Source organism: Hylobates moloch, unplaced genomic scaffold, assembly GCF_009828535.3.
Source record: "Hylobates moloch isolate HMO894 unplaced genomic scaffold, HMol_V3 SCAFFOLD_17, whole genome shotgun sequence".
NCBI classification, from domain to species: Eukaryota; Metazoa; Chordata; class Mammalia; order Primates; family Hylobatidae; genus Hylobates; species Hylobates moloch.
Genome location: NW_026652292.1, coordinates 81,398,297 through 81,407,021, shown reverse-complemented (window position 1 = coordinate 81,407,021; position 8,725 = coordinate 81,398,297). Strand labels below are relative to the sequence as shown.

The window sequence follows — 8,725 nt, the reverse complement described above, 5'->3', positions numbered from 1 at the left end:
TATGAACATGGTACAAATAGCTGTTTTCATTTCTTTCGGGTATATATCCAGAAGTGGAATTGCTGGATTATGTGGTAATTACGTTTAATTTTTTGAGGAACCACTCTACGGTTTTCCACAGCAGCGACACCATTTTACATTCCCGTCAGCAATGCACAAAGGGTTCCAACTTCTCCGCATCTTTGCCAACACTTATTTTCTTTTTTTCCTCTTCTTCCTCCTTCTCCTCCCACCTTGAAACTTTTTTTCTTCTTCTCGTTTTTGTAGAGAACAGGGTCTCCTTATGTCGTCCAGTCAAGTCTGCCAACTCCTGGGCTCAGGCTATCCTCCTGTCTCTGCCTCCCTAAGTGCTGGGATTTTAGGCTGAAGCCACTGCGCCCAACTCCCCGCTTCTTCAACTGCCATCCTAATGAATGTTAAGTGGTATCCCACAGTAGTTTTGATTTGCGTTTCCCTAGTGATTAACTATGGGAAGCAGAAGTGAATGAGACAGAATTGTGATCTTGCCAGAAAACTCATCTTGGAAAAGCCAACGTCCAACAGAAATGGTTAGAACAGGGGTCTGTGGGGCAATGTCACAGAGGCTCCTGCTGGGCAGGGAGGTGTGGATTCCACAGTCTTCCGCCACTGCCCAGCTCTGGACCTCAGCTTTCTATGGGTGTCAAGAGGACAAGCAGCCGTGCCCATTTGTCTCGCTGGTTTTTTTGGGTGTCAGATGCGCCAGCAGGAGGGACAGTGTGCGGGAAGGTGCTGGTCTGAGGCTGGTCCTGCCAAAGCCCCGCAGGCTCACTCCCTGGTTGTGCGGAGGTGGCTGGTGCTCGCTCGTCCCCTCAACACCCGCAGGCCGGGCCCAGGTGCCAGGCAGTTGTCCTCTGTGGAGCCTTATCGGGGTCCACAAGCCCTGCTGCCCTGACCCCACCCGGGCCCCAAAACTCGGCCTGGGGACGGCACAAGGCGGGGCCACGCGGGGCAGGGCCCGTCGGCCGGGGGAGTGCGCTGGGCGGGCGGCGGGGGGGGGGCAGGGTCCCCGGGCTCCGACAGCCCCTCCGGCGGTCAGTCACAATGAAACCGCGTCCAGCGGACCCGGCAGGGGCTCGCCGCAGCCGACCTGGTCATCGTGAAGCCATGACCTGGCGCCCGAAGCTGCCGGCCAGGGTGCACTCCGCGCGGCACCCTGAGCCTCCGCAGGCCCCGGCGGGGTCGCCCCGAGGCGGGCCTGGCGGGTCCAATCGCCCTGCCCGCAGGGGACCCGCCCCTCATGGGTTCCACCAATCGCAGGGTACGTTGCTCGGAAGTGCTGCACGGCTTGGCCTATGGGACGGCGCGTTGTTGGGCTGCAGCGCCGCAGGCCGCACCCAGGTTGGGCGGTGGGGGCGAACGGAGGGGTTGAGGGGCGGAGAGGCCAGGCGGGCCGCGGCTGCGGGCCAGGGGACGGGGGCGGAGCCGGAGCCGGAGCAGACGGGCGGTGGCCGCACTGGGACCCCAGAATCCCGCGCGCTGCCCACGATTAGCTTCTGAGGTGAGGCTCGCGAGTGGGGGCGGCGGGGGCGCGGTTCGGACTGAGGCGGCGGCGGGGGCGCGGGGAACTGGGCCGCGGTTGCAGCGGGCGGGGGCCGCGGGGGGCGGGGAGGCCGCTGTGGCGCCTAGGGCGTCTTGGAGGGGTCCCCGCGGGGCCGTCGGCCTGGGCCGAGCCGGGGAGCGAGGGCGCCGCAGATCTTTCATCGGGATAGGACCCCGGGGACTAGGCTTCTCCCGGGCCGCTCCTTCCTGGCCGGCTGGTGGGCTGCAGGGGTAGGGGCGGAGGAGGAGGACCCTGGCTGGACGCTGGTCAGCATCCTGCTTGTGAGACCGGTTCCGCGGTCCGCAGCGCTGGTGGCTCCAAGGTTTGTGTAGGGACGCATCCGGGTCCCGCCTGTCGGCTCTCGTATTTAAAAACGACGGCTTCTGCCAAAAGAGAAAAGCCGTATCTGCCGACGGACGCTCAAGAGATAATCCTGGAACTTTATCAGCGATGGGGCTGTTGGTCACCTTTGCCCTCCCTCTCTTTTCTTTTTTCTTAATCTTTTATTTTCGTTTTTTGGGAGATGTCAGAGGGCCTTTCCCTATTACGATGACTTTTATCTTTGCTCTTGTAATGGCTCAAGATAGTTGGGAGGTAATTTGCATTCGCTTTATGCATACCCACCTTGAAAAACATATTTTGGTTTGCCTGAAACTGTTGTTGGTTTGAGCATAATTTATGCCTAGAAAGACAAAAAGCAATTGTCGTATCTCCAAAGACCAAAAACATAGCTGATAGCTGTATGCATTACTGGTAAGTTATAGAAAGATTTTTTGTGTGAAAAATTGACTGAGATCTTAATGGGGATAGGAAATAGAATGCTGATAGGTCGACTGTGTCTGTGAGTAGAGGCGCCTAGTGAAAACAAGATTGGAGTGGATGAGTAGGAGTTCAGCAGGCACCAGAGAGAGGAGGGCATTTCAGGCAGAGGGTGTGAATTGTATGAAAGTGAGTTTGTAAACTTTGGAGTCTTGAATGGACAAAGGCCTGTGATGATACCTTTTTTTTTTTTTTTTTGAGATGGAGTCTCACTCTGTCGCCAGGCTGGAGTACAGTGGCGCGATCTCCAGTCACTGCAATCTCCGCCTCCCACGTTCACGCGATTCTCCTGCCTCAGCCTCCCCAGTAGCTGGGACTACAGGTGCCCACCACCACGCCCGGCTAAGTTTTGTATTTTTAGTAGAGACGGGGTTTCACCATGTTGGCCAGGATGGTCTCAATCTCTTGACCTCGTGATCCGTCCGCCTCGGCCTCCCAAAGTGCTGGGATTACAGGCGTGAGCCACCGAGCCTGGCCTACGTTAAAATGTTAATATACTTTCATTTTGACGGTGGGGAAAACTAGAATAGTAAAGTTGTCTTTTAAGGAAGTGGATGATTTGGGCAGTCAGAACTGCTTTTCAGAGTTTCGATGTGGTTTGCAATGGTATGGACACCTGGTATGATTTGTTAGTTTTCTACTTGTGGTGTCTTTAGGTTTTAAAGTTTCGGAGAGTCGCTGAGTGATGTGAGTCTAAACTCTAGCCAGTCCCCGAATTGTGAGATAGTTTTCCTTCTAAAATATACTTTGTACAAGCTGGTCATTTTTTTCGCTTTAATTCTTTTGATGTGATTATTGATACACTGAGAAGGTTTTGTTTGGTGTTCAGTTTTTTGTTACTGATTTTGTCATAAAAACTGTTTATTTACATGATTGTTAGTTTTTAGTTCTTATAGTCTTTGAATTGAATAAGAAAAGTAAATACTGAAATGCTTTGAAAGATAACAAAATATTTATTTATTACTTGAAACTTAGATTGACTGCCCTTCCTTTCTTTCTTTCCATGTTTACCTCTTAACATATACACATATGTAGAGAGAATAGTATAAACCCCTTTTCTCATCCAGTTTCAACAGTCAATCTTGCTTCATCGTATCCCCACAGTCCTAAATATCATTTAACCGTTAAATAGTTCAGTATGTATATCTGAAAGACTTAAAAAAAAAAGGTAAACATGAGTACCACTGTCACAGAAAATGAATAATTCCTTAATACTTTCAAATATGCAGCCAGTGTTAAAATTTTCAGAATTCTCATTTTTTTTTCTTAACAATTTCAGTCTGGATCCACATGCTATCCACACAGTGTGACTCATTTTAATTGATAGTTTCCCCTCCATATTTAGTTTTCTCTTGTAATTTATTTATTGATGAAACCTGGTAGTTTGTCATGTGGAGTTAGGCACAATCTCAATTTTACTCTGTGGCGTAGTTTCACAGAATTTACTGAAAACTGGTGGTTAGATCTAAAGGTGTGATCAGATTTAGCTTTATTTTTGTCAAGCAAACTTCGTAGGTAAGTAGGCAGAAATGATTAGTAGTTTTTGTTCGCAGCCCTTGATTGTCAGTGCCTACATTCATTTCAGTAAGCATTGAATATATTGATATTTGAATTCTATAACTTCTTTTATTAAATCGAATATTTTTATAAAGAGAATTTTTCATGCCTCCACTATTTGGTTGTCTTCAGGTATCTCTTACAGAAAAGGGAGGATAAATACTTAATTCTTCTACATTATTTACTAGGTTTCACATAATGAATTGGTTTGCTAACATCCTTCAAAAGTAACCAATGAAGCTGGGCATGCTAGGGTGGGCCTGTAATCTTAGCTGCTCCTGAGGCTAAGATGGTACAAACCTGTGAGCCTGGGAGGTCGAGGCTGCAGTGAGCCATGATCACTTCACTGCACTACTCTGTCTCTTTAAAAAAAAAAAAAAAAAAACTGAGCACCGTGGCTCACGCCTGTAATCCCAGCACTTTGGGAGGCTGAGGCAGGCGGATCACGAGGTCAGGAGATCGAGACCATCCTGGCTAACATGGTGAAACCCGTCTCTACTAAAAATGCCAACAATTAGCTGGGTGTGGTGGCGGATGCCTGTAGTCCCAGCTACTCGGGAGGCTGAGGCAGGAGAATGGTGTGAACCCGGGAGGTGGAGCTTGCAGTGAGTGGAGATCGCTCCATTGCACTCTAGCCTGGGCCACAGGGAGTCTCGCTCCGTCTCAAAAAAACAAAAACGAAAACAAAAACAAAACAAAAAACAACCTGGGTGTGGTCGCTCACAATCCTGGCACTTTGGGAGGCTGAGGCAGGTGGATCGCCTGAGGTCAGGAGTTTGAGACCAGCCTGGCCAACATAGTGAAACCCCATCTCTACTGAAAATACAAAAAATTAGCTAGGCATGGTGGTGCATGCCTGTAATCCCCACTACTAGGGAGGCCGAGGCAGGAGAATCGGTGGAACCCAGGAGGCAGAGGTTGCGGTGCCATTGCACTCCATTCTGGGCAACAAGAGCGAAACTCCATCTCAAAAAAAAAAAAAAAAAAAAAAGAAGAAGTAAGACTAGGATTCTACTCAGCCTTCTCAATTTTATATACCTGTATCTACTTTTCTTCTAAGCCAAACATTTTGGTTCTACTTGCTCACTGTTTCAACCCACACCGTACACATTTCAGTCTCAGAACAAGATGAACACGTGAACCTCGAAAATTTGAGACAGGTCTCAGTTAATTTAGAAAGTTTATTTTGCCAAGGTTGAGAATGTGTGCCTGTGACACAGCTTCCAGAAGTCCTGATGACATGTGACCAAGGTCGTCGGGCACGGCTTGGTTTTATACATTTTAAGGAGACATGAGACATCAATTAATATATGCAAGAAGTACATTGGTTCAGTCCAGAAAGGCGGGGACAACTTGAAGCAGGGAGGGAGCTTCCGGGTCACAAGTAAGTGAGATACAAATGGTTGCGTTCTTTTGAGTTTCTGATAAGCCTTTCCAAAGGAGGCAACCAGATATGCATCTATCTCAGTGAGCAGAGGGATGACTTTGAATAGAGTGGGAGGCAAGACTGGGCGTGATGGCTCACACCTGTAATCCCAGCACTTTGGGAGGCCAAGGCAGGTGGATCACCTGAGATCAGGAGTTCTAGACCAGCCTGGCCAGCGTGATGAAACCCTGTCTGTACTAAAAATACAAAAATTAGTCAGGCTTGGTGGTGGATGCCTGTAATCCCAGCTACTCAAGAGGCTGAGGTGGGAGAATCACTTGAACCCAGGAGGCGGAGGTTACAGTGAGTTGAGATCGTGCCTTCGCATTCCAGCCTGGGACAGAGTGAGACTCTGTCTCAAAAAATAAATAAATAAATAAATAAATAAATAAATAAATAAATAGGAATCTTAACATAGCATAATATTAAACTTTAACAGAGTTGTTTAATTGTTAGTGCTTATTCTGCCCTTTCTACATTGAGGAACCTTGAGTTTGAAGGAATGAGGGGAAGCACATTTAATACAGATTGCCTTTTGAGCTTAATATTTCTAGAAGTATCTTTTTAAACAGTTGTTATAATGTGTAACACTGTTTTTGATAACTGTTAGCTTAAACATGTTGAGTATATATTTATTTAATTAATTAATTTTTTTTTTGAGACAGACTCTTGCTTTGTCACCTAGGCTGGAATACAGTGGTGTGATCATAGTTTGCTGCAACCTTGAACTCCTGGGCTTAAGCCATTCTCCCACCTCTGACTCCGAAGTAACTAAGACTGTATAGGTTCATGCCAACGGGCTTGGCTAATTTTTTTTTTTTTTTTTTTCGAGATAGGATCTTGCTGTTGCTCAGGCTGGTCTTGAATTCCTGGTCTCAAGTGATCCTCCTGCCTCAGCCTCTGAATATGCCAGGATAACAGGCATGAGTCACTGCACCTGACCTGTTTCCAGGTTTTTACTGTTATAAGCAGTGCTCCAATTAATATTACATCTCCATATTGGGCACTTACGAGGTACATCTATAAATACATTCTCAGAAATGAAATTGCTATGTCAAAGAATAATTGCACTTTTCATTTGCATAGACATTTCCAAATTACCCTCCTGGCCCCATTTAATAGTCTTACATTTCCATCTTTGGGCACCTCTGAAGTATATCTATAGATACATTCTCAGAAGTGAGATTGCCATGTCAAAGAGTAATTGCACTTTTACTTTCCGTAGATGCTTCCAGATTATCCTCCTAAGAAGTTACATCAGTTTATACTCCTACCAACTGTGTATTTTCTCCACATAATGAACTATGGACACTAAAGTAACAATAGTCCCTATCTTACATGGTTATTGTGAGGATTAAATGAAGTAAATGCCAAAAGGTACCTACTAAGCTGTCAGCAAATGACTTATATTATCAATATAGTTATTATTTTTTTCTGAACTTTATTACCAGAAATATTATAACCCTAGACAGTGCTTCATGAGGTTGGGAAAGAGGGTTCATACATTTGATCTGAGCAATATATGCCTCCAAAATACTGTTATCTGTATCAAAACAGATGAGCTCTGCATCTAGGCCTTGGGCCCAGGGCGTCTGGCATCTGGGGCTGATGTTAGGGGACTCTAGAGCCCACAGGTATATCTCAAATTTTGCTGGAAAGGGCATGCCTCAGGAATGGGGCGCAGTAGATGTAACTACATATGTGCCTCTGCAGCCTGGAATAGCAGCTTTGGCTGTTTGCATGGGGAGGAGAAAGTCATCATTTGGGAGAGACCTTTGGAATATCCCATCCCAAACACTTCTCTCCTTCTCTTACTCTGAAGGGCTTAATTGAAATTTGCTTTGTGGATTAACTTATTGAGAATGATTTAGGGAGTTCCTTACCTAAAAAATGTTCTCCGTCATCTGCACACTGTCGCTTGACATTTATTTCAGAGGAGAGAGAGCCATAACCATAGGCAGTGGTATTATGAAAGGAGCACTGACTCTTCACTATGGGTTTACTATGGTTTGCTGAGGGTAGTTGAGTGGGTGAGAAAGTCACTTAGCTGCCCCAAGCCTCAGTTTTCTCCATTGGAAAATTAAGTAGCCATGTAATACATGAAAGAGAGAATGTTGTGAAAACACTTTGAGAATGCAAAGGCCGAGTGAAAACGTATGTCCGTACAAAAGCTTGTGTGTGAATGTTCAGAGCAGCATTATGTTTAACAGACAAAAAGTGAAACACCCCAGATGTCCATCAGCTGATGAGTGGATCAACAAAATGTGGTCTGTTCATATGATGGAATAGTATTTGGCAATAAAAAGGATTGAAGCACTCATAGCTGGTACAACATGGATGAACTCTGAAAACATGCTAAGTGAAAGAAGCCAGACACAAGAGACCACGTGCTTCATGATTTTACTTATGTGAAATGTCTCCAATAGGCAAATATTTTTGTTTTGTTTTGTTTTTTGTGAGACTGAATCTCACTGTCTTGCCCAGGCTGGAGTGCAGTGGCATGATCTTGGCTCACTGCAACCTCCACCTCCCAAGTTCAAGCGATTCTCCTGCCTCAGCCTCCTGAGTAGCTGGGAACAGGTGTGTGCCACCACGCCTGGCTAATTTTTTTTTTTTTTTTTCTGAGATGGTGTCTCACTCTGTCTGTCGCCCAGGCTAGAGTGCAGTGGCATGATCTCAGCTCACTGCAAGCTCTGCCTCCCAGGTTCACACCATTCTCCTGCCTCAGCCTCCTGAGTAGCTGGGACTACAGGCGCCTGCCACCATGCCTGGCTAATTTTTTGTATTTTTAGTAGAGATGGGGTTTCACCATCTTAGCCAGGATGGTCTCGATCTCCTGACCTCATGATCCGCCCGCCTCGGCCTCCCAAAGTGCTGGGATTACAGGTGTGAGCCACCGTGCCTGGCCATGCCCGGCTAATTTTTGTATTTTTAGTAGAGGTGGGGTTTCACCACGTTGCCCAGGCTGGTCTTGAACTCCTGACCTTAAGTGACCCACCCGCCTCGGCCTCCCAAAGTGCTGGGATTACAGGTGTGAGCCACTGTACCTGACCCCCAGTAGGCAAATCTATACAGGAAGAAAGTAGATTTGGGGTTGACTGGGGCTCCAGCCGGAGAGAGTGGAGTGGGAATGAGGAATGACTGCTAATGTGTATAGGGTTTCTTTTTGGGTGTTGAAAATGTTATAACGTTAGATTGTGATGATTAGTTACACAACTCTGAATACACTGAAACTCTGTGTACTTCATTTAGAGACAGTCTTGCTCTACTGTTCAGGTTGGGGAACAGTGGTATAATCATAGCTGACTGTAACCTGGAACTCCTGGGCTCAAGTAATCCTCCCCACCTCAGCCTCCGGAATA

The 8,725-nt window shown here is 46.8% G+C and overlaps 1 protein-coding gene across 11 annotated transcripts in view; it reads left to right on the top strand.

The window, feature by feature from the left end:
• Positions 1 to 1,338: 1,338 nt before the first annotated feature.
• The window catches only part of ADD1 (adducin 1), an 87,295-nt gene continuing 79,908 nt past the window's right edge, over positions 1,339 to 8,725 (top strand). For 8 of the 11 annotated variants that reach the window (XM_032136044.2, XM_032136048.2, XM_032136042.2 and 5 more), the window contains exon 1: positions 1,339 to 1,519. The gene's annotated coding sequence lies outside the window, so the exon portion shown is untranslated. Of the gene's footprint in view, positions 1,520 to 1,618; positions 1,884 to 8,725 lie in introns of those variants that run through there. The other 3 variants (XM_058430293.1, XM_058430294.1, XM_058430292.1) reach the window with 2 other exon arrangements.